General features: G+C 33.4%; 40 non-coding genes across 40 annotated transcripts; all 40 read right to left on the bottom strand.

Annotated features, from left to right (window-relative positions):
- Positions 1-249: 249 nt before the first annotated feature.
- On the bottom strand, positions 250-321 carry TRNAG-CCC (transfer RNA glycine (anticodon CCC)). Its single transcript has one exon. It is a non-coding gene; the product is annotated as a tRNA-Gly (tRNA).
- Positions 322-885: 564 nt separating this feature from the next.
- On the bottom strand, positions 886-957 carry TRNAW-CCA (transfer RNA tryptophan (anticodon CCA)). Its single transcript has one exon. It is a non-coding gene; the product is annotated as a tRNA-Trp (tRNA).
- Positions 958-1531: 574 nt separating this feature from the next.
- TRNAW-CCA (transfer RNA tryptophan (anticodon CCA)) lies at positions 1532-1603 on the bottom strand. Its single transcript has one exon. It is a non-coding gene; the product is annotated as a tRNA-Trp (tRNA).
- A 564-nt stretch (positions 1604-2167) lies between these two features.
- TRNAW-CCA (transfer RNA tryptophan (anticodon CCA)) lies at positions 2168-2239 on the bottom strand. The gene has a single exon. It is a non-coding gene; the product is annotated as a tRNA-Trp (tRNA).
- A 564-nt stretch (positions 2240-2803) lies between these two features.
- On the bottom strand, positions 2804-2875 carry TRNAW-CCA (transfer RNA tryptophan (anticodon CCA)). The gene has a single exon. It is a non-coding gene; the product is annotated as a tRNA-Trp (tRNA).
- A 573-nt stretch (positions 2876-3448) lies between these two features.
- TRNAW-CCA (transfer RNA tryptophan (anticodon CCA)) lies at positions 3449-3520 on the bottom strand. Its single transcript has one exon. It is a non-coding gene; the product is annotated as a tRNA-Trp (tRNA).
- A 1213-nt stretch (positions 3521-4733) lies between these two features.
- Positions 4734-4805, bottom strand: TRNAW-CCA (transfer RNA tryptophan (anticodon CCA)). The gene has a single exon. It is a non-coding gene; the product is annotated as a tRNA-Trp (tRNA).
- Positions 4806-5369: 564 nt separating this feature from the next.
- On the bottom strand, positions 5370-5441 carry TRNAW-CCA (transfer RNA tryptophan (anticodon CCA)). Its single transcript has one exon. It is a non-coding gene; the product is annotated as a tRNA-Trp (tRNA).
- A 573-nt stretch (positions 5442-6014) lies between these two features.
- TRNAW-CCA (transfer RNA tryptophan (anticodon CCA)) lies at positions 6015-6086 on the bottom strand. The gene has a single exon. It is a non-coding gene; the product is annotated as a tRNA-Trp (tRNA).
- Positions 6087-6661: 575 nt separating this feature from the next.
- Positions 6662-6733, bottom strand: TRNAG-CCC (transfer RNA glycine (anticodon CCC)). Its single transcript has one exon. It is a non-coding gene; the product is annotated as a tRNA-Gly (tRNA).
- Positions 6734-7306: 573 nt separating this feature from the next.
- On the bottom strand, positions 7307-7378 carry TRNAW-CCA (transfer RNA tryptophan (anticodon CCA)). The gene has a single exon. It is a non-coding gene; the product is annotated as a tRNA-Trp (tRNA).
- A 573-nt stretch (positions 7379-7951) lies between these two features.
- TRNAG-CCC (transfer RNA glycine (anticodon CCC)) lies at positions 7952-8023 on the bottom strand. The gene has a single exon. It is a non-coding gene; the product is annotated as a tRNA-Gly (tRNA).
- A 564-nt stretch (positions 8024-8587) lies between these two features.
- Positions 8588-8659, bottom strand: TRNAW-CCA (transfer RNA tryptophan (anticodon CCA)). The gene has a single exon. It is a non-coding gene; the product is annotated as a tRNA-Trp (tRNA).
- A 574-nt stretch (positions 8660-9233) lies between these two features.
- Positions 9234-9305, bottom strand: TRNAW-CCA (transfer RNA tryptophan (anticodon CCA)). Its single transcript has one exon. It is a non-coding gene; the product is annotated as a tRNA-Trp (tRNA).
- Positions 9306-9869: 564 nt separating this feature from the next.
- TRNAW-CCA (transfer RNA tryptophan (anticodon CCA)) lies at positions 9870-9941 on the bottom strand. The gene has a single exon. It is a non-coding gene; the product is annotated as a tRNA-Trp (tRNA).
- Positions 9942-10505: 564 nt separating this feature from the next.
- On the bottom strand, positions 10506-10577 carry TRNAW-CCA (transfer RNA tryptophan (anticodon CCA)). The gene has a single exon. It is a non-coding gene; the product is annotated as a tRNA-Trp (tRNA).
- A 573-nt stretch (positions 10578-11150) lies between these two features.
- Positions 11151-11222, bottom strand: TRNAW-CCA (transfer RNA tryptophan (anticodon CCA)). Its single transcript has one exon. It is a non-coding gene; the product is annotated as a tRNA-Trp (tRNA).
- Positions 11223-12435: 1213 nt separating this feature from the next.
- Positions 12436-12507, bottom strand: TRNAW-CCA (transfer RNA tryptophan (anticodon CCA)). Its single transcript has one exon. It is a non-coding gene; the product is annotated as a tRNA-Trp (tRNA).
- A 564-nt stretch (positions 12508-13071) lies between these two features.
- TRNAW-CCA (transfer RNA tryptophan (anticodon CCA)) lies at positions 13072-13143 on the bottom strand. Its single transcript has one exon. It is a non-coding gene; the product is annotated as a tRNA-Trp (tRNA).
- A 564-nt stretch (positions 13144-13707) lies between these two features.
- Positions 13708-13779, bottom strand: TRNAW-CCA (transfer RNA tryptophan (anticodon CCA)). The gene has a single exon. It is a non-coding gene; the product is annotated as a tRNA-Trp (tRNA).
- A 573-nt stretch (positions 13780-14352) lies between these two features.
- On the bottom strand, positions 14353-14424 carry TRNAW-CCA (transfer RNA tryptophan (anticodon CCA)). The gene has a single exon. It is a non-coding gene; the product is annotated as a tRNA-Trp (tRNA).
- A 571-nt stretch (positions 14425-14995) lies between these two features.
- On the bottom strand, positions 14996-15067 carry TRNAW-CCA (transfer RNA tryptophan (anticodon CCA)). Its single transcript has one exon. It is a non-coding gene; the product is annotated as a tRNA-Trp (tRNA).
- Positions 15068-15640: 573 nt separating this feature from the next.
- Positions 15641-15712, bottom strand: TRNAW-CCA (transfer RNA tryptophan (anticodon CCA)). Its single transcript has one exon. It is a non-coding gene; the product is annotated as a tRNA-Trp (tRNA).
- Positions 15713-16287: 575 nt separating this feature from the next.
- On the bottom strand, positions 16288-16359 carry TRNAW-CCA (transfer RNA tryptophan (anticodon CCA)). Its single transcript has one exon. It is a non-coding gene; the product is annotated as a tRNA-Trp (tRNA).
- Positions 16360-16932: 573 nt separating this feature from the next.
- Positions 16933-17004, bottom strand: TRNAW-CCA (transfer RNA tryptophan (anticodon CCA)). The gene has a single exon. It is a non-coding gene; the product is annotated as a tRNA-Trp (tRNA).
- A 573-nt stretch (positions 17005-17577) lies between these two features.
- Positions 17578-17649, bottom strand: TRNAW-CCA (transfer RNA tryptophan (anticodon CCA)). Its single transcript has one exon. It is a non-coding gene; the product is annotated as a tRNA-Trp (tRNA).
- A 565-nt stretch (positions 17650-18214) lies between these two features.
- TRNAW-CCA (transfer RNA tryptophan (anticodon CCA)) lies at positions 18215-18286 on the bottom strand. Its single transcript has one exon. It is a non-coding gene; the product is annotated as a tRNA-Trp (tRNA).
- Positions 18287-18859: 573 nt separating this feature from the next.
- On the bottom strand, positions 18860-18931 carry TRNAW-CCA (transfer RNA tryptophan (anticodon CCA)). Its single transcript has one exon. It is a non-coding gene; the product is annotated as a tRNA-Trp (tRNA).
- Positions 18932-19496: 565 nt separating this feature from the next.
- TRNAW-CCA (transfer RNA tryptophan (anticodon CCA)) lies at positions 19497-19568 on the bottom strand. The gene has a single exon. It is a non-coding gene; the product is annotated as a tRNA-Trp (tRNA).
- Positions 19569-20141: 573 nt separating this feature from the next.
- Positions 20142-20213, bottom strand: TRNAW-CCA (transfer RNA tryptophan (anticodon CCA)). The gene has a single exon. It is a non-coding gene; the product is annotated as a tRNA-Trp (tRNA).
- A 573-nt stretch (positions 20214-20786) lies between these two features.
- TRNAW-CCA (transfer RNA tryptophan (anticodon CCA)) lies at positions 20787-20858 on the bottom strand. The gene has a single exon. It is a non-coding gene; the product is annotated as a tRNA-Trp (tRNA).
- Positions 20859-21423: 565 nt separating this feature from the next.
- Positions 21424-21495, bottom strand: TRNAW-CCA (transfer RNA tryptophan (anticodon CCA)). Its single transcript has one exon. It is a non-coding gene; the product is annotated as a tRNA-Trp (tRNA).
- Positions 21496-22068: 573 nt separating this feature from the next.
- Positions 22069-22140, bottom strand: TRNAW-CCA (transfer RNA tryptophan (anticodon CCA)). Its single transcript has one exon. It is a non-coding gene; the product is annotated as a tRNA-Trp (tRNA).
- Positions 22141-22704: 564 nt separating this feature from the next.
- Positions 22705-22776, bottom strand: TRNAW-CCA (transfer RNA tryptophan (anticodon CCA)). The gene has a single exon. It is a non-coding gene; the product is annotated as a tRNA-Trp (tRNA).
- A 573-nt stretch (positions 22777-23349) lies between these two features.
- TRNAW-CCA (transfer RNA tryptophan (anticodon CCA)) lies at positions 23350-23421 on the bottom strand. The gene has a single exon. It is a non-coding gene; the product is annotated as a tRNA-Trp (tRNA).
- Positions 23422-23985: 564 nt separating this feature from the next.
- TRNAW-CCA (transfer RNA tryptophan (anticodon CCA)) lies at positions 23986-24057 on the bottom strand. The gene has a single exon. It is a non-coding gene; the product is annotated as a tRNA-Trp (tRNA).
- A 564-nt stretch (positions 24058-24621) lies between these two features.
- TRNAW-CCA (transfer RNA tryptophan (anticodon CCA)) lies at positions 24622-24693 on the bottom strand. The gene has a single exon. It is a non-coding gene; the product is annotated as a tRNA-Trp (tRNA).
- A 566-nt stretch (positions 24694-25259) lies between these two features.
- TRNAW-CCA (transfer RNA tryptophan (anticodon CCA)) lies at positions 25260-25331 on the bottom strand. Its single transcript has one exon. It is a non-coding gene; the product is annotated as a tRNA-Trp (tRNA).
- A 574-nt stretch (positions 25332-25905) lies between these two features.
- Positions 25906-25977, bottom strand: TRNAW-CCA (transfer RNA tryptophan (anticodon CCA)). The gene has a single exon. It is a non-coding gene; the product is annotated as a tRNA-Trp (tRNA).
- Positions 25978-26551: 574 nt separating this feature from the next.
- On the bottom strand, positions 26552-26623 carry TRNAW-CCA (transfer RNA tryptophan (anticodon CCA)). The gene has a single exon. It is a non-coding gene; the product is annotated as a tRNA-Trp (tRNA).
- Between the last annotated feature and the right edge of the window lie 530 nt (positions 26624-27153).

Raw genomic sequence — 27153 nt, 5'->3', positions numbered from 1 at the left:
CTTAATCATAAAGAAACCAAGAGTACAGAGTATGCTTCAATGTCAAGATATGGTGATGTCCAATTAACTGGGTATTTTTTGTATAAGTATTATGAGAAATGAGCAGAATGGGCATTTATTATGAAACTGTGCAGGTGATATAGTTATCCCTGTGAGCAAATATCACATTACAGAAGGTGGATGACAGACTTGGCAATTTGCTTCTTTTATGGTGTTTCATTTGGTAAATTTCATCTTCAAAATGGTAATTGACCCCGACATGATTTGAACACACAACCTTCTGATCGGGAGTCAGACGCGCTACCGTTGCGCCACGAGATCATTTATGAGCAATGGTTTGTTTACTGATTGCGGTGCTTTAGACGATAAATATACTTTCTGTAAAAACTGAATCAAGAATTTGGTTATTGATAAGCAAACAAGCCCACATCTTTGCTTCCATAACCAAAGAATATGACTGTTTGTCTTTCCTTAAATGTAGTCATTATTCTTAGCAAAATAAGTAAGCTGAAAGGAAAAATTGATCAAAAAAATCAAATTACTTCTAAATGTCTTACAAAATAAAGTAATTGTTGGTGTTAGCACTTATGTAAAATTTTGAAGTTGTAAGTGACCGGAATTGAAATGATGCAATATGAAACAAAACTTAATCATAAAGAAACCAAGAGTACAGAGTATGCTTCAATGTCAAGATATGGTGATGTCCAATTAACTGGGTATTTTTTGTATAAGTATTATGAGAAATGAGCATTTATTATGAAACTGTGCAGGTGATATAGTTATACCTGTGAGCAAATATCACATTACAGAAGGTGGATGACAGACTTGGCAATTTGTTTCTTTTATGGTGTTTCATTTGGTAAATTTCATCTTCAAAATGGTAATTGACCCCGACGTGATTTGAACACGCAACCTTCTGATCTGGAGTCAGACGCGCTACCGTTGCGCCACGAGGTCATTTATGAGCAATAGTTTGTTTACTGATTGCGGTGCTTTAGACGATAAATATACTTTCTGTAAAAACTGAATCAAGAATTTGGTTATTGATAAGCAAACAAGCCCACATCTTTGCTTCCATAACCAAAGAATATGACTGTTTGTCTTTTCCTTAAATGTAGTCATTATTCTTAGCAAAATAAGTAAGCTGAAAGGAAAAATTGATCAAAAAAATCAAATTACTTCTAAATGTCTTACAAAATAAAGTAATTGTTGGTGTTAGCACTTATGTAAAATTTTGAAGTTGTAAGTGACCGGAATTGAAATGATGCAATATGAAACAAAACTTAATCATAAAGAAACCAAGAGTACAGAGTATGCTTCAATGTCAAGATATGGTGATGTCCAATTAACTGGGTATTTTTTGTATAAGTATTATGAGAAATGAGCAGAATGGGCATTTATTATGAAACTGTGCAGGTGATATAGTTATCCCTGTGAGCAAATATCACATTACAGAAGGTGGATGACAGACTTGGCAATTTGTTTCTTTTATGGTGTTTCATTTGGTAAATTTCATCTTCAAAATGGTAATTGACCCAGACGTGATTTGAACACGCAACCTTCTGATCTGGAGTCAGACGCGCTACCGTTGCGCCACGAGGTCATTTATGAGCAATGGTTTGTTTACTGATTGCGGTGCTTTAGACGATAAATATACTTTCTGTAAAAACTGAATCAAGAATTTGGTTATTGATAAGCAAACAAGCCCACATCTTTGCTTCCATAACCAAAGAATATGACTGTTTGTCTTTCCTTAAATGTAGTCATTATTCTTAGCAAAATAAGTAAGCTGAAAGGAAAAATTGATCAAAAAAATCAAATTACTTCTAAATGTCTTACAAAATAAAGTAATTGTTGGTGTTAGCACTTATGTAAAATTTTGAAGTTGTAAGTGACCGGAATTGAAATGATGCAATATGAAACAAAACTTAATCATAAAGAAACCAAGAGTACAGAGTATGCTTCAATGTCAAGATATGGTGATGTCCAATTAACTGTGTATTTTTTGTATAAGTATTATGAGAAATTAGCATTTATTATGAAACTGTGCAGGTGATATAGTTATACCTGTGAGCAAATATCACATTACAGAAGGTGGATGACAGACTTGGCAATTTGTTTCTTTTATGGTGTTTCATTTGGTAAATTTCATCTTCAAAATGGTAATTGACCCCGACGTGATTTGAACACGCAACCTTCTGATCTGGAGTCAGACGCGCTACTGTTGCGCCACAAGGTCATTTATGAGCAATGGTTTGTTTACTGATTGCGGTGCTTTAGACGATAAATATACTTTCTGTAAAAACTGAATCAAGAATTTGGTTATTGATAAGCAAACAAGCCCACATCTTTGCTTCCATAACCAAAGAATATGACTGTTTGTCTTTCCTTAAATGTAGTCATTATTCTTAGCAAAATAAGTAAGCTGAAAGGAAAAATTGATCAAAAAAATCAAATTACTTCTAAATGTCTTACAAAATAAAGTAATTGTTGGTGTTAGCACTTATGTAAAATTTTGAAGTTGTAAGTGACCGGAATTGAAATGATGCAATATGAAACAAAACTTAATCATAAAGAAACCAAGAGTACAGAGTATGCTTCAATGTCAAGATATGGTGATGTCCAATTAACTGGGTATTTTTTGTATAAGTATTATGAGAAATGAGCATTTATTATGAAACTGTGCAGGTGATATAGTTATCCCTGTGAGCAAATATCACATTACAGAAGGTGGATGACAGACTTGGCAATTTGTTTCTTTTATGGTGTTTCATTTGGTAAATTTCATCTTCAAAATGGTAATTGACCCCGACGTGATTTGAACACGCAACCTTCTGATCTGGAGTCAGACACGCTACCGTTGTGCCACGAGGTCATTTATGAGCAATGGTTTGTTTACTGATTGCGGTGCTTTAGACGATAAATATACTTTCTGTAAAAACTGAATCAAGAATTTGGTTATTGATAAGCAAACAAGCCCACATCTTTGCTTCCATAACCAAAGAATATGACTGTTTGTCTTTCCTTAAATGTAGTCATTATTCTTAGCAAAATAAGTAAGCTGAAAGGAAAAATTGATCAAAAAAATCAAATTACTTCTAAATGTCTTACAAAATAAAGTAATTGTTGGTGTTAGCACTTATGTAAAATTTTGAAGTTGTAAGTGACCGGAATTGAAATGATGCAATATGAAACAAAACTTAATCATAAAGAAACCAAGAGTACAGAGTATGCTTCAATGTCAAGATATGGTGATGTCCAATTAACTGGGTATTTTTTGTATAAGTATTATGAGAAATGAGCAGAATGGGCATTTATTATGAAACTGTGCAGGTGATATAGTTATCCCTGTGAGCAAATATCACATTACAGAAGGTGGATGACAGACTTGGCAATTTGTTTCTTTTATGGTGTTTCATTTGGTAAATTTCATCTTCAAAATGGTAATTGACCCCGACGTGATTTGAACACGCAACCTTCTGATCTGGAGTCAGACACGCTACCGTTGTGCCACGAGGTCATTTATGAGCAATGGTTTGTTTACTGATTGCGGTGCTTTAGACGATAAATATACTTTCTGTAAAAACTGAATCAAGAATTTGGTTATTGATAAGCAAACAAGCCCACATCTTTGCTTCCATAACCAAAGAATATGACTGTTTGTCTTTCCTTAAATGTAGTCATTATTCTTAGCAAAATAAGTAAGCTGAAAGGAAAAATTTATCAAAAAAATCAAATTACTTCTAAATGTCTTACAAAATAAAGTAATTGTTGGTGTTAGCACTTATGTAAAATTTTGAAGATGTAAGTTACCGGAATTGAAATGATGCAATATGAAACAAAACTTAATCATAAAGAAACCAAGAGTACAGAGTATGCTTCAATGTCAAGATATGGTGATGTCAAATTAACTGGGTATTTTTTGTATAAGTATTATGAGAAATGAGCAGAATGGGCATTTATTATGAAACTGTGCAGGTGATATAGTTATCCCTGTGAGCAAATATCACATTACAGAAGGTGGATGACAGACTTGGCAATTTGTTTCTTTTATGGTGTTTCATTTGGTAAATTTCATCTTCAAAATGGTAATTGACCCCGACGTGATTTGACTCCTTCTGATCTGGAGTCAGACGCGCTACCGTTGCGCCACAAGGTCATTTATGAGCAATGGTTTGTTTACTGATTGCGGTGCTTTAGACGATAAATATACTTTCTGTAAAAACCGAATCAAGAATTTGGTTATTGATAAGCAAACAAGCCCACATCTTTGCTTCCATAACCAAAGAATATGACTGTTTGTCTTTTCCTTAAATGTAGTCATTATTCTTAGCAAAATAAGTAAGCTGAAAGGAAAAATTGATCAAAAAAATCAAATTACTTCTAAATGTCTTACAAAATAAAGTAATTGTTGGTGTTAGCACTTATGTAAAATTTTGAAGTTGTAAGTGACCGGAATTGAAATGATGCAATATGAAACAATACTTAATCATAAAGAAACCAAGAGTACAGAGTATGCTTCAATGTCAAGATATGGTGATGTCCAATTAACTGGGTATTTTTTGTATAAGTATTATGAGAAATGAGCAGAATGGGCATTTATTATGAAACTGTGCAGGTGATATAATTATCCCTGTGAGCAAATATCACATTACAGAAGGTGGATGACAGACTTGGCAATTTGTTTCTTTTATGGTGTTTCATTTGGTAAATTTCATCTTCAAAATGATAATTGACCCCGACGTGATTTGAACACGCAACCTCCTGATCTGGAGTCAGACGCGCTACCGTTGCGCCACGAGGTCATTTATGAGCAATGGTTTGTTTACTGATTGCGGTGCTTTAGACGATAAATATACTTTCTGTAAAAACTGAATCAAGAATTTGGTTATTGATAAGCAAACAAGCCCACATCTTTGCTTCCATAACCAAAGAATATGACTGTTTGTCTTTCCTTAAATGTAGTCATTATTCTTGGCAAAATAAGTAAGCTGAAAGGAAAAATTGATCAAAAAAATCAAATTACTTCTAAATGTCTTACAAAATAAAGTAATTGTTGGTGTTAACACTTATGTAAAATTTTGAAGATGTAAGTTACCGGAATTGAAATGATGCAATATGAAACAAAACTTAATCATAAAGACACCAAGAGTACAGAGTAAGCTTCAATGTCAAGATATGGTGATGTCAAATTAACTGGGTATTTTTTGTATAAGTAGTATGAGAAATGAACATTTATTATGAAACTGTGCAGGTGATATAGTTATCCCTGTGAGCAAATATCACATTACAGAAGGTGGATGACAGACTTGGCAATTTGTTTCTTTTATGGTGTTTCATTTGGTAAATTTCATCTTCAAAATGGTAATTGACCCCGACGTGATTTGAACACGCAACCTTCTGATCTGGAGTCAGACGCGCTACTGTTGCGCCACAAGGTCATTTATGAGCAATGGTTTGTTTACTGATTGCGGTGCTTTAGACGATAAATATACTTTCTGTAAAAACTGAATCAAGAATTTGGTTATTGATAAGCAAACAAGCCCACATCTTTGCTTCCATAACCAAAGAATATGACTGTTTGTCTTTCCTTAAATGTAGTCATTATTCTTGGCAAAATAAGTAAGCTGAAAGGAAAAATTGATCAAAAAAATCAAATTACTTCTAAATGTCTTACAAAATAAAGTAATTGTTGGTGTTAGCACTTATGTAAAATTTTGAAGTTGTAAGTGACGGGAATTGAAATGATGCAATATGAAACAAAACTTAATCATAAAGAAACCAAGAGTACAGAGTATGCTTCAATGTCAAGATATGGTGATGTCTAATTAACTGGGTATTTTTTGTATAAGTATTATGAGAAATGAGCAGAATGGGCATTTATTATGAAACTGTGCAGGTGATATAGTTATCCCTGTGAGCAAATATCACATTACAGAAGGTGGATGACAGACTTGGCAATTTGTTTCTTTTATGGTGTTTCATTTGGTAAATTTCATCTTCAAAATGGTAATTGACCCCGACGTGATTTGAACACGCAACCTTCTGATCTGGAGTCAGATGCGCTACCGTTGCGCCACGAGGTCATTTATGAGCAATGGTTTGTTTACTGATTGCGGTGCTTTAGACGATAAATATACTTTCTGTAAAAACTGAATCAAGAATTTGGTTATTGATAAGCAAACAAGCCCACATCTTTGCTTCCATAACCAAAGAATATGACTGTTTGTCTTTCCTTAAATGTAAAGTCATTATTCTTAGCAAAATAAGTAAGCTGAAAGGAAAAATTGATCAAAAAAATTAAATTACTTCTAAATGTCTTACAAAATAAAGTAATTGTTGGTGTTAACACTTATGTAAAATTTTGAAGATGTAAGTTACCGGAATTGAAATGATGCAATATGAAACAAAACTTAATCATAAAGAAACCAAGAGTACAGAGTATGCTTCAATGTCAAGATATGGTGATGTCAAATTAACTGGGTATTTTTTGTATAAGTAGTATGAGAAATGAGCAGAATGAGCATTTATTATGAAACTGTGCAGGTGATATAGTTATCCCTGTGAGCAAATATCACATTACAGAAGGTGGATGACAGACTTGGCAATTTGTTTCTTTTATGGTGTTTCATTTGGTAAATTTCATCTTCAAAATGGTAATTGACCCCAACGTGATTTGAACACGCAACCTTCTGATCGGGAGTCAGACGCGCTACTGTTGCGCCACAAGGTCATTTATGAGCAATGGTTTGTTTACTGATTGTGGTGCTTTAGACAATAAATATACTTTCTGTAAAAACTGAATCAAGAATTTGGTTATTGATAAGCAAACAAGCCCACATCTTTGCTTCCATAACCAAAGAATATGACTGTTTGTCTTTCCTTAAATGTAGTCATTATTCTTAGCAAAATAAGTAAGCTGAAAGGAAAAATTGATCAAAAAAATCAAATTACTTCTAAATGTCTTACAAAATAAAGTAATTGTTGGTGTTAGCACTTATGTAAAATTTTGAAGATGTAAGTTACCGGAATTGAAATGATGCAATATGAAACAAAACTTAATCATAAAGAAACCAAGAGTACAGAGTATGCTTCAATGTCAAGATATGGTGATGTCCAATTAACTGGGTATTTTTTGTATAAGTATTATGAGAAATGAGCAGAATGGGCATTTATTATGAAACTGTGCAGGTGATATAGTTATCCCTGTGAGCAAATATCACATTACAGAAGGTGGATGACAGACTTGGCAATTTGTTTCTTTTATGGTGTTTCATTTGGTAAATTTCATCTTCAAAATGGTAATTGACCCCGACGTGATTTGAACACGCAACCTTCTGATCTGGAGTCAGACGCGCTACCGTTGCGCCACGAGGTCATTTATGAGCAATGGTTTGTTTACTGATTGCGGTGCTTTAGACGATAAATATACTTTCTGTAAAAACTGAATCAAGAATTTGGTTATTGATAAGCAAACAAGCCCACATCTTTGCTTCCATAACCAAAGAATATGACTGTTTGTCTTTCCTTAAATGTAGTGATTATTCTTAGCAAAATAAGTAAGCTGAAAGGAAAAATTGATCAAAAAAATCAAATTACTTCTAAATGTCTTACAAAATAAAGTAATTGTTGGTGTTAGCACTTATGTAAAATTTTGAAGTTGTAAGTGACCGGAATTGAAATGATGCAATATGAAACAAAACTTAATCATAAAGAAACCAAGAGTACAGAGTATGCTTCAATGTCAAGATATGGTGATGTCCAATTAACTGGGTATTTTTTGTATAAGTATTATGAGAAATGAGCAGAATGGGCATTTATTATGAAACTGTGCAGGTGATATAGTTATCCCTGTGAGCAAATATCACATTACAGAAGGTGGATGACAGACTTGGCAATTTGCTTCTTTTATGGTGTTTCATTTGGTAAATTTCATCTTCAAAATGGTAATTGACCCCGACATGATTTGAACACACAACCTTCTGATCGGGAGTCAGACGCGCTACCGTTGCGCCACGAGATCATTTATGAGCAATGGTTTGTTTACTGATTGCGGTGCTTTAGACGATAAATATACTTTCTGTAAAAACTGAATCAAGAATTTGGTTATTGATAAGCAAACAAGCCCACATCTTTGCTTCCATAACCAAAGAATATGACTGTTTGTCTTTCCTTAAATGTAGTCATTATTCTTAGCAAAATAAGTAAGCTGAAAGGAAAAATTGATCAAAAAAATCAAATTACTTCTAAATGTCTTACAAAATAAAGTAATTGTTGGTGTTAGCACTTATGTAAAATTTTGAAGTTGTAAGTGACCGGAATTGAAATGATGCAATATGAAACAAAACTTAATCATAAAGAAACCAAGAGTACAGAGTATGCTTCAATGTCAAGATATGGTGATGTCCAATTAACTGGGTATTTTTTGTATAAGTATTATGAGAAATGAGCATTTATTATGAAACTGTGCAGGTGATATAGTTATACCTGTGAGCAAATATCACATTACAGAAGGTGGATGACAGACTTGGCAATTTGTTTCTTTTATGGTGTTTCATTTGGTAAATTTCATCTTCAAAATGGTAATTGACCCCGACGTGATTTGAACACGCAACCTTCTGATCTGGAGTCAGACGCGCTACCGTTGCGCCACGAGGTCATTTATGAGCAATAGTTTGTTTACTGATTGCGGTGCTTTAGACGATAAATATACTTTCTGTAAAAACTGAATCAAGAATTTGGTTATTGATAAGCAAACAAGCCCACATCTTTGCTTCCATAACCAAAGAATATGACTGTTTGTCTTTTCCTTAAATGTAGTCATTATTCTTAGCAAAATAAGTAAGCTGAAAGGAAAAATTGATCAAAAAAATCAAATTACTTCTAAATGTCTTACAAAATAAAGTAATTGTTGGTGTTAGCACTTATGTAAAATTTTGAAGTTGTAAGTGACCGGAATTGAAATGATGCAATATGAAACAAAACTTAATCATAAAGAAACCAAGAGTACAGAGTATGCTTCAATGTCAAGATATGGTGATGTCCAATTAACTGGGTATTTTTTGTATAAGTATTATGAGAAATGAGCAGAATGGGCATTTATTATGAAACTGTGCAGGTGATATAGTTATCCCTGTGAGCAAATATCACATTACAGAAGGTGGATGACAGACTTGGCAATTTGTTTCTTTTATGGTGTTTCATTTGGTAAATTTCATCTTCAAAATGGTAATTGACCCAGACGTGATTTGAACACGCAACCTTCTGATCTGGAGTCAGACGCGCTACCGTTGCGCCACGAGGTCATTTATGAGCAATGGTTTGTTTACTGATTGCGGTGCTTTAGACGATAAATATACTTTCTGTAAAAACTGAATCAAGAATTTGGTTATTGATAAGCAAACAAGCCCACATCTTTGCTTCCATAACCAAAGAATATGACTGTTTGTCTTTCCTTAAATGTAGTCATTATTCTTAGCAAAATAAGTAAGCTGAAAGGAAAAATTGATCAAAAAAATCAAATTACTTCTAAATGTCTTACAAAATAAAGTAATTGTTGGTGTTAGCACTTATGTAAAATTTTGAAGTTGTAAGTGACCGGAATTGAAATGATGCAATATGAAACAAAACTTAATCATAAAGAAACCAAGAGTACAGAGTATGCTTCAATGTCAAGATATGGTGATGTCCAATTAACTGTGTATTTTTTGTATAAGTATTATGAGAAATTAGCATTTATTATGAAACTGTGCAGGTGATATAGTTATACCTGTGAGCAAATATCACATTACAGAAGGTGGATGACAGACTTGGCAATTTGTTTCTTTTATGGTGTTTCATTTGGTAAATTTCATCTTCAAAATGGTAATTGACCCCGACGTGATTTGAACACGCAACCTTCTGATCTGGAGTCAGACGCGCTACTGTTGCGCCACAAGGTCATTTATGAGCAATGGTTTGTTTACTGATTGCGGTGCTTTAGACGATAAATATACTTTCTGTAAAAACTGAATCAAGAATTTGGTTATTGATAAGCAAACAAGCCCACATCTTTGCTTCCATAACCAAAGAATATGACTGTTTGTCTTTCCTTAAATGTAGTCATTATTCTTAGCAAAATAAGTAAGCTGAAAGGAAAAATTGATCAAAAAAATCAAATTACTTCTAAATGTCTTACAAAATAAAGTAATTGTTGGTGTTAGCACTTATGTAAAATTTTGAAGTTGTAAGTGACCGGAATTGAAATGATGCAATATGAAACAAAACTTAATCATAAAGAAACCAAGAGTACAGAGTATGCTTCAATGTCAAGATATGGTGATGTCCAATTAACTGGGTATTTTTTGTATAAGTATTATGAGAAATGAGCATTTATTATGAAACTGTGCAGGTGATATAGTTATCCCTGTGAGCAAATATCACATTACAGAAGGTGGATGACAGACTTGGCAATTTGTTTCTTTTATGGTGTTTCATTTGGTAAATTTCATCTTCAAAATGGTAATTGACCCCGACGTGATTTGAACACGCAACCTTCTGATCTGGAGTCAGACACGCTACCGTTGTGCCACGAGGTCATTTATGAGCAATGGTTTGTTTACTGATTGCGGTGCTTTAGACGATAAATATACTTTCTGTAAAAACTGAATCAAGAATTTGGTTATTGATAAGCAAACAAGCCCACATCTTTGCTTCCATAACCAAAGAATATGACTGTTTGTCTTTCCTTAAATGTAGTCATTATTCTTAGCAAAATAAGTAAGCTGAAAGGAAAAATTGATCAAAAAAATCAAATTACTTCTAAATGTCTTACAAAATAAAGTAATTGTTGGTGTTAGCACTTATGTAAAATTTTGAAGTTGTAAGTGACCGGAATTGAAATGATGCAATATGAAACAAAACTTAATCATAAAGAAACCAAGAGTACAGAGTATGCTTCAATGTCAAGATATGGTGATGTCCAATTAACTGGGTATTTTTTGTATAAGTATTATGAGAAATGAGCAGAATGGGCATTTATTATGAAACTGTGCAGGTGATATAGTTATCCCTGTGAGCAAATATCACATTACAGAAGGTGGATGACAGACTTGGCAATTTGTTTCTTTTATGGTGTTTCATTTGGTAAATTTCATCTTCAAAATGGTAATTGACCCCGACGTGATTTGAACACGCAACCTTCTGATCTGGAGTCAGACACGCTACCGTTGTGCCACGAGGTCATTTATGAGCAATGGTTTGTTTACTGATTGCGGTGCTTTAGACGATAAATATACTTTCTGTAAAAACTGAATCAAGAATTTGGTTATTGATAAGCAAACAAGCCCACATCTTTGCTTCCATAACCAAAGAATATGACTGTTTGTCTTTCCTTAAATGTAGTCATTATTCTTAGCAAAATAAGTAAGCTGAAAGGAAAAATTTATCAAAAAAATCAAATTACTTCTAAATGTCTTACAAAATAAAGTAATTGTTGGTGTTAGCACTTATGTAAAATTTTGAAGATGTAAGTTACCGGAATTGAAATGATGCAATATGAAACAAAACTTAATCATAAAGAAACCAAGAGTACAGAGTATGCTTCAATGTCAAGATATGGTGATGTCAAATTAACTGGGTATTTTTTGTATAAGTATTATGAGAAATGAGCAGAATGGGCATTTATTATGAAACTGTGCAGGTGATATAGTTATCCCTGTGAGCAAATATCACATTACAGAAGGTGGATGACAGACTTGGCAATTTGTTTCTTTTATGGTGTTTCATTTGGTAAATTTCATCTTCAAAATGGTAATTGACCCCGACGTGATTTGACTCCTTCTGATCTGGAGTCAGACGCGCTACCGTTGCGCCACAAGGTCATTTATGAGCAATGGTTTGTTTACTGATTGCGGTGCTTTAGACGATAAATATACTTTCTGTAAAAACCGAATCAAGAATTTGGTTATTGATAAGCAAACAAGCCCACATCTTTGCTTCCATAACCAAAGAATATGACTGTTTGTCTTTTCCTTAAATGTAGTCATTATTCTTAGCAAAATAAGTAAGCTGAAAGGAAAAATTGATCAAAAAAATCAAATTACTTCTAAATGTCTTACAAAATAAAGTAATTGTTGGTGTTAGCACTTATGTAAAATTTTGAAGTTGTAAGTGACCGGAATTGAAATGATGCAATATGAAACAATACTTAATCATAAAGAAACCAAGAGTACAGAGTATGCTTCAATGTCAAGATATGGTGATGTCCAATTAACTGGGTATTTTTTGTATAAGTATTATGAGAAATGAGCAGAATGGGCATTTATTATGAAACTGTGCAGGTGATATAATTATCCCTGTGAGCAAATATCACATTACAGAAGGTGGATGACAGACTTGGCAATTTGTTTCTTTTATGGTGTTTCATTTGGTAAATTTCATCTTCAAAATGATAATTGACCCCGACGTGATTTGAACACGCAACCTTCTGATCTGGAGTCAGACGCGCTACCGTTGCGCCACGAGGTCATTTATGAGCAATGGTTTGTTTACTGATTGCGGTGCTTTAGACGATAAATATACTTTCTGTAAAAACTGAATCAAGAATTTGGTTATTGATAAGCAAACAAGCCCACATCTTTGCTTCCATAACCAAAGAATATGACTGTTTGTCTTTCCTTAAATGTAGTCATTATTCTTAGCAAAATAAGTAAGCTGAAAGGAAAAATTGATCAAAAAAATCAAATTACTTCTAAATGTCTTACAAAATAAAGTAATTGTTGGTGTTAGCACTTATGTAAAATTTTGAAGTTGTAAGTGACCGGAATTGAAATGATGCAATATGAAACAAAACTTAATCATAAAGAAACCAAGAGTACAGAGTATGCTTCAATGTCAAGATATGGTGATGTCCAATTAACTGGGTATTTTTTGTATAAGTATTATGAGAAATGAGCATTTATTATGAAACTGTGCAGGTGATATAGTTATACCTGTGAGCAAATATCACATTACAGAAGGTGGATGACAGACTTGGCAATTTGTTTCTTTTATGGTGTTTCATTTGGTAAATTTCATCTTCAAAATGGTAATTGACCCCGACGTGATTTGAACACGCAACCTTCTGATCTGGAGTCAGACGCGCTACCGTTGCGCCACGAGGTCATTTATGAGCAATGGTTTGTTTACTGATTGCGGTGCTTTAGACGATAAATATACTTTCTGTAAAAACTGAATCAAGAATTTGGTTATTGATAAGCAAACAAGCCCACATCTTTGCTTCCATAACCAAAGAATATGACTGTTTGTCTTTCCTTAAATGTAGTCATTATTCTTAGCAAAATAAGTAAGCTGAAAGGAAAAATTGATCAAAAAAATCAAATTACTTCTAAATGTCTTACAAAATAAAGTAATTGTTGGTGTTAGCACTTATGTAAAATTTTGAAGTTGTAAGTGACCGGAATTGAAATGATGCAATATGAAACAAAACTTAAACATAAAGAAACCAAGAGTACAGAGTATGCTTCAATGTCAAGATATGGTGATGTCCAATTAACTGGGTATTTTTTGTATAAGTATTATGAGAAATGAGCATTTATTATGAAACTGTGCAGGTGATATAGTTATACCTGTGAGCAAATATCACATTACAGAAGGTGGATGACAGACTTGGCAATTTGTTTCTTTTATGGTGTTTCATTTGGTAAATTTCATCTTCAAAATGGTAATTGACCCCGACGTGATTTGAACACGCAACCTTCTGATCTGGAGTCAGACGCGCTACCGTTGCGCCACGAGGTCATTTATGAGCAATAGTTTGTTTACTGATTGCGGTGCTTTAGACGATAAATATACTTTCTGTAAAAACTGAATCAAGAATTTGGTTATTGATAAGCAAACAAGCCCACATCTTTGCTTCCATAACCAAAGAATATGACTGTTTGTCTTTCCTTAAATGTAGTCATTATTCTTAGCAAAATAAGTAAGCTGAAAGGAAAAATTGATCAAAAAAATCAAATTACTTCTAAATGTCTTACAAAATAAAGTAATTGTTGGTGTTAGCACTTATGTAAAATTTTGAAGTTGTAAGTGACCGGAATTGAAATGATGCAATATGAAACAAAACTTAATCATAAAGAAACCAAGAGTACAGAGTATGCTTCAATGTCAAGATATGGTGATGTCCAATTAACTGGGTATTTTTTGTATAAGTATTATGAGAAATGAGCAGAATGGGCATTTATTATGAAACTGTGCAGGTGATATAGTTATACCTGTGAGCAAATATCACATTACAGAAGGTGGATGACAGACTTGGCAATTTGTTTCTTTTATGGTGTTTCATTTGGTAAATTTCATCTTCAAAATGGTAATTGACCCCGACGTGATTTGAACACGCAACCTTCTGATCTGGAGTCAGACGCGCTACCGTTGCGCCACGAGGTCATTTATGAGCAATAGTTTGTTTACTGATTGCGGTGCTTTAGACGATAAATATACTTTCTGTAAAAACTGAATCAAGAATTTGGTTATTGATAAGCAAACAAGCCCACATCTTTGCTTCCATAACCAAAGAATATGACTGTTTGTCTTTCCTTAAATGTAAAGTCATTATTCTTAGTAAAATAAGCTGAAAGGAAAAATTGATCAAAAAAATCAAATTACTTCTAAATGTCTTACAAAATAAAGTAATTGTTGGTGTTAGCACTTATGTAAAATTTTGAAGTTGTAAGTGACCGGAATTGAAATGATGCAATATGAAACAAAACTTAATCATAAAGAAACCAAGAGTACAGAGTATGCTTCAATGTCAAGATATGGTGATGTCAAATTAACTGGGTATTTTTTGTATAAGTATTATGAGAAATGAGCAGAATGGGCATTTATTATGAAACTGTGCAGGTGATATAGTTATCCCTGTGAGCAAATATCACATTACAGAAGGTGGATGACAGACTTGGCAATTTGTTTCTTTTATGGTGTTTCATTTGGTAAATTTCATCTTCAAAATGGTAATTGACCCCGAAGTGATTTGAACACGCAACCTTCTGATCTGGAGTCAGACGCGCTACCGTTGCGCCACGAGGTCATTTGTGAGCAATGGTTTGTTTACTGATTGCGGTGCTTTAGACGATAAATATACTTTCTGTAAAAACTGAATCAAGAATTTGGTTATTGATAAGCAAACAAGCCCACATCTTTGCTTCCATAACCAAAGAATATGACTGTTTGTCTTTCCTTAAATGTAGTCATTATTCTTAGCAAAATAAGTAAGCTGAAAGGAAAAATTGATCAAAAAAATCAAATTACTTCTAAATGTCTTACAAAATAAAGTAATTGTTGGTGTTAGCACTTATGTAAAATTTTGAAGTTGTAAGTGACCGGAATTGAAATAATGCAATATGAAACAAAACTTAATCATAAATAAACCAAGAGTACAGAGTATGCTTCAATGTCAAGATATGGTGATGTCCAATTAACTGGGTATTTTTTGTATAAGTATTATGAGAAATGAGCAGAATGGGCATTTATTATGAAACTGTGCAGGTGATATAGTTATACCTGTGAGCAAATATCACATTACAGAAGGTGGATGACAGACTTGGCAATTTGTTTCTTTTATGGTGTTTCATTTGGTAAATTTCATCTTTAAAATGGTAATTGACCACGACGTGATTTGAACACGCAACCTTCTGATCTGGAGTCAGACGCGCTACCGTTGCGCCACGAGGTCATTTATGAGCAATAGTTTGTTTACTGATTGCGGTGCTTTAGACGATAAATATACTTTCTGTAAAAACTGAATCAAGAATTTGGTTATTGATAAGCAAACAAGCCCACATCTTTGCTTCCATAACCAAAGAATATGACTGTTTGTCTTTCCTTAAATGTAAAGTCATTATTCTTAGCAAAATAAGTAAGCTGAAAGGAAAAATTGATCAAAAAAATCAAATTACTTCTAAATGTCTTACAAAATAAAGTAATTGTTGGTGTTAGCACTTATGTAAAATTTTGAAGATGTAAGTTACCGGAATTGAAATGATGCAATATGAAACAAAACTTAATCATAAAGAAACCAAGAGTACAGAGTATGCTTCAATGTCAAGATATGGTGATGTCCAATTAACTGGGTATTTTTTGTATAAGTATTATGAGAAATGAGCAGAATGGGCATTTATTATGAAACTGTGCAGGTGATATAGCTATCCCTGTGAGCAAATATCACATTACAGAAGGTGGATGACAGACTTGGCAATTTGTTTCTTTTATAGTGTTTCATTTGGTAAATTTCATCTTCAAAATGGTAATTGACCCCGACGTGATTTGAACACGCAACCTTCTGATCTGGAGTCAGACGCGCTACCGTTGCGCCACGAGGTCATTTATGAGCAATGGCTTGTTTACTGATTGCGGTGCTTTAGACGATAAATATACTTTCTGTAAAAACTGAATCAAGAATTTGGTTATTGATAAGCAAACAAGCCCACATCTTTGCTTCCATAACCAAAGAATATGACTGTTTGTCTTTCCTTAAATGTAGTCATTATTCTTAGCAAAATAAGTAAGCTGAAAGGAAAAATTGATCAAAAAAATAAAATTACTTCTAAATGTCTTACAAAATAAAGTAATTGTTGGTGTTAGCACTTATGTAAAATTTTGAAGTTGTAAGTGACCGGAATTGAAATGATGCAATATGAAACAAAACTTAATCATAAAGAAACCAAGAGTACAGAGTATGCTTCAATGTCAAGATATGGTGATGTCCAATTAACTGGGTATTTTTTGTATAAGTATTATGAGAAATGAGCAGAATGGGCATTTATTATGAAACTGTGCAGGTGATATAGTTATCCCTGTGAGCAAATATCACATTACAGAAGGTGGATGACAGACTTGGCAATTTGTTTCTTTTATGGTGTTTCATTTGGTAAATTTCATCTTCAAAATGGTAATTGACCCCGACGTGATTTGAACACGCAACCTTCTGATCTGGAGTCAGACGCGCTACCGCTGCGCCACGAGGTCATTTATGAGCAATGGTTTGTTTACTGATTGCGGTGCTTTAGACGATAAATATACTTTCTGTAAAAACTGAATCAAGAATTTAGTTATTGATAAGCAAACAAGCCCACATCTTTGCTTCCATAACCAAAGAATATGACTGTTTGTCTTTCCTTAAATGTAGTCATTATTCTTAGCAAAATAAGTAAGCTGAAAGGAAAAATTGATCAAAAAAATCAAATTACTTCTAAATGTCTTACAAAATAAAGTAATTGTTGGTGTTAGCACTTATGTAAAATTTTGAAGTTGTAAGTGACCGGAATTGAAATGATGCAATATGAAACAAAACTTAATCATAAAGAAACCAAGAGTACAGAGAATGCTTCAATGTCAAGATATGGTGATGTCCAATTAACTGGGTATTTTTTGTATAAGTATTATGAGAAATGAGCAGAATGGGCATTTATTATGAAACTGTGCAGGTGATATAGTTATACCTGTGAGCAAATATCACATTACAGAAGGTGGATGACAGACTTGGCAATTTGTTTCTTTTATGGTGTTTCATTTGGTAAATTTCATCTTCAAAATGGTAATTGACCCCGACGTGATTTGAACACGCAACCTTCTGATCTGGAGTCAGACGCGCTACCGTTGCGCCACGAGGTCATTTATGAGCAATAGTTTGTTTACTGATTGCGGTGCTTTAGACGATAAATATACTTTCTGTAAAAACTGAATCAAGAATTTGGTTATTGATAAGCAAACAAGCCCACATCTTTGCTTCCATAACCAAAGAATATGACTGTTTGTCTTTTCCTTAAATGTAGTCATTATTCTTAGCAAAATAAGTAAGCTGAAAGGAAAAATTGATCACAAAAATCAAATTACTTCTAAATGTCTTACAAAATAAAGTAATTGTTGGTGTTAGCACTTATGTAAAATTTTGAAGTTGTAAGTGACCGGAATTGAAATGATGCAATATGAAACAAAACTTAATCATAAAGAAACCAAGAGTACAGAGTATGCTTCAATGTCAAGATATGGTGATGTCCAATTAACTGGGTATTTTTTGTATAAGTATTATGAGAAATGAGCATTTATTATGAAACTGTGCAGGTGATATAGTTATACCTGTGAGCAAATATCACATTACAGAAGGTGGATGACAGACTTGGCAAGTTGTTTCTTTTATGGTGTTTCATTTGGTAAATTTCATCTTCAAAATGGTAATTGACCCCGACGTGATTTGAACACGCAACCTTCTGATCTGGAGTCAGACGCGCTACCGTTGCGCCACAAGGTCATTTTTGAGCAATGGTTTGTTTACTGATTGCGGTGCTTTAGACGATAAATATACTTTCTGTAAAAACTGAATCAAGAATTTGGTTATTGATAAGCAAACAAGCCCACATCTTTGCTTCCATAACCAAAGAATATGACTGTTTGTCTTTCCTTAAATGTAGTCATTATTCTTAGCAAAATAAGTAAGCTGAAAGGAAAAATTGATCAAAAAAATCAAATTACTTCTAAATGTCTTACAAAATAAAGTAATTGTTGGTGTTAGCACTTATGTAAAATTTTGAAGTTGTAAGTGACCGGAATTGAAATGATGCAATATGAAACAAAACTTAATCATAAAGAAACCAAGAGTACAGAGTATGCTTCAATGTCAAGATATGGTGATGTCAAATTTACTGGGTATTTTTTGTATAAGTATTATGAGAAATGAGCAGAATGGGCATTTATTATGAAACTGTGCAGGTGATATAGTTATCCCTGTGAGCAAATATCACATTACAGAAGGTGGATGACAGACTTGGCAATTTGTTTCTTTTATGGTGTTTCATTTGGTAAATTTCATCTTCAAAATGGTAATTGACCCCGACGTGATTTGAACACGCAACCTTCTGATCTGGAGTCAGACGCGCTACCGTTGCGCCACGAGGTCATTTATGAGCAATGGTTTGTTTACTGATTGCGGTGCTTTAGACGATAAATATACTTTCTGTAAAAACTGAATCAAGAATTTGGTTATTGATAAGCAAACAAGCCCACATCTTTGCTTCCATAACCAAAGAATATGACTGTTTGTCTTTTCCTTAAATGTAGTCATTATTCTTAGCAAAATAAGTAAGCTGAAAGGAAAAATTGATCAAAAAAATCAAATAACTTCTAAATGTCTTACAAAATAAAGTAATTGTTGGTGTTAGCACTTATGTAAAATTTTGAAGTTGTAAGTGACCGGAATTGAAATGATGCAATATGAAACAAAACTTAATCATAAAGAAACCAAGAGTACAGAGTATGCTTCAATGTCAAGATATGGTGATGTCCAATTAACTGGGTATTTTTTGTATAAGTATTATGAGAAATGAGCATTTATTATGAAACTGTGCAGGTGATATAGTTATACCTGTGAGCAAATATCACATTACAGAAGGTGGATGACAGACTTGGCAATTTGTTTCTTTTATGGTGTTTCGTTTGGTAAATTTCATCTTCAAAATGGTAATTGACCCCGACGTGATTTGAACACGCAACCTTCTGATCTGGAGTCAGACGCGCTACCGTTGCGCCACGAGGTCATTTTTGAGCAATGGTTTGTTTACTGATTGCGGTGCTTTAGACGATAAATATACTTTCTGTAAAAACTGAATCAAGAATTTGGTTATTGATAAGCAAACAAGCCCACATCTTTGCTTCCATAACCAAAGAATATGACTGTTTGTCTTTCCTTAAATGTAGTCATTATTCTTAGCAAAATAAGTAAGCTGAAAGGAAAAATTGATCAAAAAAATCAAATTACTTCTAAATGTCTTACAAAATAAAGTAATTGTTGGTGTTAGCACTTATGTAAAATTTTGAAGTTGTAAGTGACCGGAATTGAAATGATGCAATATGAAACAAAACTTAATCATAAAGAAACCAAGAGTACAGAGAATGCTTCAATGTCAAGATATGGTGATGTCCAATTAACTGGGTATTTTTTGTATAAGTATTATGAGAAATGAGCAGAATGGGCATTTATTATGAAACTGTGCAGGTGATATAGTTATCCCTGTGAGCAAATATCACATTACAGAAGGTGGATGACAGACTTGGCAATTTGTTTCTTTTATGGTGTTTCATTTGGTAAATTTCATCTTCAAAATGGTAATTGACCCCGACGTGATTTGAACACGCAACCTTCTGATCTGGAGTCAGACGCGCTACCGCTGCGCCACGAGGTCATTTATGAGCAATGGTTTGTTTACTGATTGCGGTGCTTTAGACGATAAATATACTTTCTGTAAAAACTGAATCAAGAATTTAGTTATTGATAAGCAAACAAGCCCACATCTTTGCTTCCATAACCAAAGAATATGACTGTTTGTCTTTCCTTAAATGTAGTCATTATTCTTAGCAAAATAAGTAAGCTGAAAGGAAAAATTGATCAAAAAAATCAAATTACTTCTAAATGTCTTACAAAATAAAGTAATTGTTGGTGTTAGCACTTATGTAAAATTTTGAAGTTGTAAGTGACCGGAATTGAAATGATGCAATATGAAACAAAACTTAATCATAAAGAAACCAAGAGTACAGAGAATGCTTCAATGTCAAGATATGGTGATGTCCAATTAACTGGGTATTTTTTGTATAAGTATTATGAGAAATGAGCAGAATGGGCATTTATTATGAAACTGTGCAGGTGATATAGTTATACCTGTGAGCAAATATCACATTACAGAAGGTGGATGACAGACTTGGCAATTTGTTTCTTTTATGGTGTTTCATTTGGTAAATTTCATCTTCAAAATGGTAATTGACCCCGACGTGATTTGAACACGCAACCTTCTGATCTGGAGTCAGACGCGCTACCGTTGCGCCACGAGGTCATTTATGAGCAATAGTTTGTTTACTGATTGCGGTGCTTTAGACGATAAATATACTTTCTGTAAAAACTGAATCAAGAATTTGGTTATTGATAAGCAAACAAGCCCACATCTTTGCTTCCATAACCAAAGAATATGACTGTTTGTCTTTTCCTTAAATGTAGTCATTATTCTTAGCAAAATAAGTAAGCTGAAAGGAAAAATTGATCACAAAAATCAAATTACTTCTAAATGTCTTACAAAATAAAGTAATTGTTGGTGTTAGCACTTATGTAAAATTTTGAAGTTGTAAGTGACCGGAATTGAAATGATGCAATATGAAACAAAACTTAATCATAAAGAAACCAAGAGTACAGAGTATGCTTCAATGTCAAGATATGGTGATGTCCAATTAACTGGGTATTTTTTGTATAAGTATTATGAGAAATGAGCATTTATTATGAAACTGTGCAGGTGATATAGTTATACCTGTGAGCAAATATCACATTACAGAAGGTGGATGACAGACTTGGCAAGTTGTTTCTTTTATGGTGTTTCATTTGGTAAATTTCATCTTCAAAATGGTAATTGACCCCGACGTGATTTGAACACGCAACCTTCTGATCTGGAGTCAGACGCGCTACCGTTGCGCCACAAGGTCATTTTTGAGCAATGGTTTGTTTACTGATTGCGGTGCTTTAGACGATAAATATACTTTCTGTAAAAACTGAATCAAGAATTTGGTTATTGATAAGCAAACAAGCCCACATCTTTGCTTCCATAACCAAAGAATATGACTGTTTGTCTTTCCTTAAATGTAGTCATTATTCTTAGCAAAATAAGTAAGCTGAAAGGAAAAATTGATCAAAAAAATCAAATTACTTCTAAATGTCTTACAAAATAAAGTAATTGTTGGTGTTAGCACTTATGTAAAATTTTGAAGTTGTAAGTGACCGGAATTGAAATGATGCAATATGAAACAAAACTTAATCATAAAGAAACCAAGAGTACAGAGAATGCTTCAATGTCAAGATATGGTGATGTCCAATTAACTGGGTATTTTTTGTATAAGTATTATGAGAAATGAGCAGAATGGGCATTTATTATGAAACTGTGCAGGTGATATAGTTATACCTGTGAGCAAATATCACATTACAGAAGGTGGATGACAGACTTGGCAATTTGTTTCTTTTATGGTGTTTCATTTGGTAAATTTCATCTTCAAAATGGTAATTGACCCCGACGTGATTTGAACACGCAATCTTCTGATCTGGAGTCAGACGCGCTACCGTTGCGCCACGAGGTCATTTATGAGCAATGGTTTGTTTACTGATTGCGGTGCTTTAGACGATAAATATACTTTCTGTAAAAACTGAATCAAGAATTTGGTTATTGATAAGCAAACAAGCCCACATCTTTGCTTCCATAACCAAAGAATATGACTGTTTGTCTTTCCTTAAATGTAGTCATTATTCTTAGCAAAATAAGTAAGCTGAAAGGAAAAATTGATCAAAAAAATCAAATTACTTCTAAATGTCTTACAAAATAAAGTAATTGTTGGTGTTAGCACTTATGTAAAATTTTGAAGTTGTAAGTGACCGGAATTGAAATGATGCAATATGAAACAAAACTTAATCATAAAGAAACCAAGAGTACAGAGTATGCTTCAATGTCAAGATATGGTGATGTCCAATTAACTGGGTATTTTTTGTATAAGTATTATGAGAAATGAGCATTTATTATGAAACTGTGCAGGTGATATAGTTATACCTGTGAGCAAATATCACATTACAGAAGGTGGATGACAGACTTGGCAATTTGTTTCTTTTATGGTGTTTCATTTGGTAAATTTCATCTTCAAAATGGTAATTGACCCCGACGTGATTTGAACACGCAACCTTCTGATCTGGAGTCAGACGCGCTACCGTTGCGCCACAAGGTCATTTTTGAGCAATGGTTTGTTTACTGATTGCGGTGCTTTAGACGATAAATATACTTTCTGTAAAAACTGAATCAAGAATTTGGTTATTGATAAGCAAACAAGCCCACATCTTTGCTTCCATAACCAAAGAATATGACTGTTTGTCTTTCCTTAAATGTAGTCATTATTCTTAGCAAAATAAGTAAGCTGAAAGGAAAAATTGATCAAAAAAATCAAATTACTTCTAAATGTCTTACAAAATAAAGTAATTGTTGGTGTTAGCACTTATGTAAAATTTTGAAGTTGTAAGTGACCGGAATTGAAATGATGCAATATGAAACAAAACTTAATCATAAAGAAACCAAGAGTACAGAGAATGCTTCAATGTCAAGATATGGTGATGTCCAATTAACTGGGTATTTTTTGTATAAGTATTATGAGAAATGAGCAGAATGGGCATTTATTATGAAACTGTGCAGGTGATATAGTTATACCTGTGAGCAAATATCACATTACAGAAGGTGGATGACAGACTTGGCAATTTGTTTCTTTTATGGTGTTTCATTTGGTAAATTTCATCTTCAAAATGGTAATTGACCCCGACGTGATTTGAACACGCAACCTTCTGATCTGGAGTCAGACGCGCTACCGTTGCGCCACGAGGTCATTTATGAGCAATGGTTTGTTTACTGATTGCGGTGCTTTAGACGATAAATATACTTTCTGTAAAAACTGAATCAAGAATTTGGTTATTGATAAGCAAACAAGCCCACATCTTTGCTTCCATAACCAAAGAATATGACTGTTTGTCTTTCCTTAAATGTAGTCATTATTCTTAGCAAAATAAGTAAGCTGAAAGGAAAAATTGATCAAAAAAATCAAATTACTTCTAAATGTCTTACAAAATAAAGTAATTGTTGGTGTTAGCACTTATGTAAAATTTTGAAGATGTAAGTGACCGGAATTGAAATGACGCAATATGAAACAAAACTTAATCATAAAGAAACCAAGAGTACAGAGTATGCTTCAATGTCAAGATATGGTGATGTCCAATTAACTGGGTATTTTTTGTATAAGTATTATGAGAAATGAGCATTTATTATGAAACTGTGCAGGTGATATAGTTATCCCTGTGAGCAAATATCACATTACAGAAAGTGGATGACAGACTTGGCAATTTGTTTCTTTTATGGTGTTTCATTTGGTAAATTTCATCTTCAAAATGGTAATTGACCCCGACGTGATTTGAACACGCAACCTTCTGATCTGGAGTCAGACGCGCTACCGTTGCGCCACGAGGTCATTTATGAGCAATGGTTTGTTTACTGATTGCGGTGCTTTAGACGATAAATATACTTTCTGTAAAAACTGAATCAAGAATTTGGTTATTGATAAGCAAACAAGCCCACATCTTTGCTTCCATAACCAAAGAATATGACTGTTTGTCTTTCCTTAAATGTAGTCATTATTCTTAGCAAAATAAGTAAGCTGAAAGGAAAAATTGATCAAAAAAATCAAATTACTTCTAAATGTCTTACAAAATAAAGTAATTGTTGGTGTTAGCACTTATGTAAAATTTTGAAGTTGTAAGTGACCGGAATTGAAATGATGCAATATGAAACAAAACTTAAACATAAAGAAACCAAGAGTACAGAGTATGCTTCAATGTCAAGATATGGTGATGTCAAATTAACTGGGTATTTTTTGTATAAGTATTATGAGAAATGAGCATTTATTATGAAACTGTGCAGGTGATATAGTTATCCCTGTGAGCAAATATCACATTACAGAAGGTGGATGACAGACTTGGCAATTTGTTTCTTTTATGGTGTTTCATTTGGTAAATTTCATCTTCAAAATGGTAATTGACCCCGACGTGATTTGAACACGCAACCTTCTGATCTGGAGTCAGACGCGCTACCGTTGCGCCACGAGGTCATTTATGAGCAATGGTTTGTTTACTGATTGCGGTGCTTTAGACGATAAATATACTTTCTGTAAAAACTGAATCAAGAATTTGGTTATTGATAAGCAAACAAGCCCACATCTTTGCTTCCATAACCAAAGAATATGACTGTTTGTCTTTCCTTAAATGTAAAGTCATTATTCTTAGCAAAATAAGTAAGCTGAAAGGAAAAATTGATCAAAAAAATCAAATTACTTCTAAATGTCTTACAAAATAAAGTAATTGTTGGTGTTAACACTTATGTAAAATTTTGAAGATGTAAGTTACCGGAATTGAAATGATGCAATATGAAACAAAACTTAATCATAAAGACACCAAGAGTACAGAGTATGCTTCAATGTCAAGATATGGTGATGTCAAATTAACTGGGTATTTTTTGTATAAGTAGTATGAGAAATGAACATTTATTATGAAACTGTGCAGGTGATATAGTTATCCCTGTGAGCAAATATCACATTACAGAAGGTGGATGACAGACTTGGCAATTTGTTTCTTTTATGGTGTTTCATTTGGTAAATTTCATCTTCAAAATGGTAATTGACCCCGACGTGATTTGAACACGCAACCTTCTGATCTGGAGTCAGACGCGCTACCGTTGCGCCACAAGGTCATTTATGAGCAATGGTTTGTTTACTGATTGCGGTGCTTTAGACGATAAATATACTTTCTGTAAAAACTGAATCAAGAATTTGGTTATTGATAAGCAAACAAGCCCACATCTTTGCTTCCATAACCAAAGAATATGACTGTTTGTCTTTCCTTAAATGTAGTCATTATTCTTAGCAAAATAAGTAAGCTGAAAGGAAAAATTGATCAAAAAAAATCAAATTACTTCTAAATGTCTTACAAAATAAAGTAATTGTTGGTGTTAGCACTTATGTAAAATTTTGAAGTTGTAAGTGACCGGAATTGAAATGATGCAATATGAAACAAAACTTAATCATAAAGAAACCAAGAGTACAGAGTATGCTTCAATGTCAAGATATGGTGATGTCAAATTAACTGGGTATTTTTTGTATAAGTATTATGAGAAATGAGCAGAATGGGCATTTATTATGAAACTGTGCAGGTGATATAGTTATCCCTGTGAGCAAATATCACATTACAGAAGGTGGAAGACAGACTTGGCAATTTGTTTCTTTTATGGTGTTTCATTTGGTAAATTTCATCTTCAAAATGGTAATTGACCCCGACGTGATTTGAACACGCAACCTTCTGATCTGGAGTCAGACGCGCTACCGTTGCGCCACGAGGTCATTTATGAGCAATGGTTTGTTTACTGATTGCGGTGCTTTAGACGATAAATATACTTTCTGCAAAAACTGAATCAAGAATTTGGTTATTGATAAGCAAACAAGCCCACATCTTTGCTTCCATAACCAAAGAATATGACTGTTTGTCTTTTCCTTAAATGTAGTCATTATTCTTAGCAAAATAAGTAAGCTGAAAGGAAAAATTGATCACAAAAATCAAAATACTTCGAAATGTCTTACAAAATAAAGTAATTGTTGGTGTTAGCACTTATGTAAAATTTTGAAGTTGTAAGTGACCGGAATTGAAATGATGCAATATGAAACAAAACTTAATCATAAAGAAACCAAGAGTACAGAGTATGCTTCAATGTCAAGATATGGTGATGTCCAATTAACTGGGTATTTTTTGTATAAGTATTATGAGAAATGAGCAGAATGGGCATTTATTATGAAACTGTGCAGGTGATATAGTTATCCCTGTGAGCAAATATCACATTACAGAAGGTGGATGACAGACTTGGCAATTTGTTTCTTTTATGGTGTTTCATTTGGTAAATTTCATCTTCAAAATGGTAATTGACCCCGACGTGATTTGAACACGCAACCTTCTGATCTGGAGTCAGACGCGCTACCGTTGCGCCACGAGGTCATTTATGAGCAATGGTTTGTTTACTGATTGCGGTGCTTTAGACGATAAATATACTTTCTGTAAAAACTGAATCAAGAATTTGGTTATTGATAAGCAAACAAGCCCACATCTTTGCTTCCATAACCAAAGAATATGACTGTTTGTCTTTCCTTAAATGTAGTCATTATTCTTAGCAAAATAAGTAAGCTGAAAGGAAAAATTGATCAAAAAAATCAAATTACTTCTAAATGTCTTACAAAATAAAGTAATTGTTGGTGTTAGCACTTATGTAAAATGTTGAAGTTGTAAGTGACCGGAATTGAAATGATGCAATATGAAACAAAACTTAATCATAAAGAAACCAAGAGTACAGAGTATGCTTCAATGTCAAGATATGGTGATGTCCAATTAACTGGGTATTTTTTGTATAAGTATTATGAGAAATGAGCAGAATGGGCATTTATTATGAAACTGTGCAGGTGATATAGTTATCCCTGTGAGCAAATATCACATTACAGAAGGTGGATGACAGACTTGGCAATTTGTTTCTT

Source organism: Pseudophryne corroboree, chromosome 6 (assembly GCF_028390025.1).
Source record: "Pseudophryne corroboree isolate aPseCor3 chromosome 6, aPseCor3.hap2, whole genome shotgun sequence".
NCBI classification, from domain to species: Eukaryota; Metazoa; Chordata; class Amphibia; order Anura; family Myobatrachidae; genus Pseudophryne; species Pseudophryne corroboree.
This window is presented reverse-complemented; position numbering and strand designations above follow the sequence as displayed.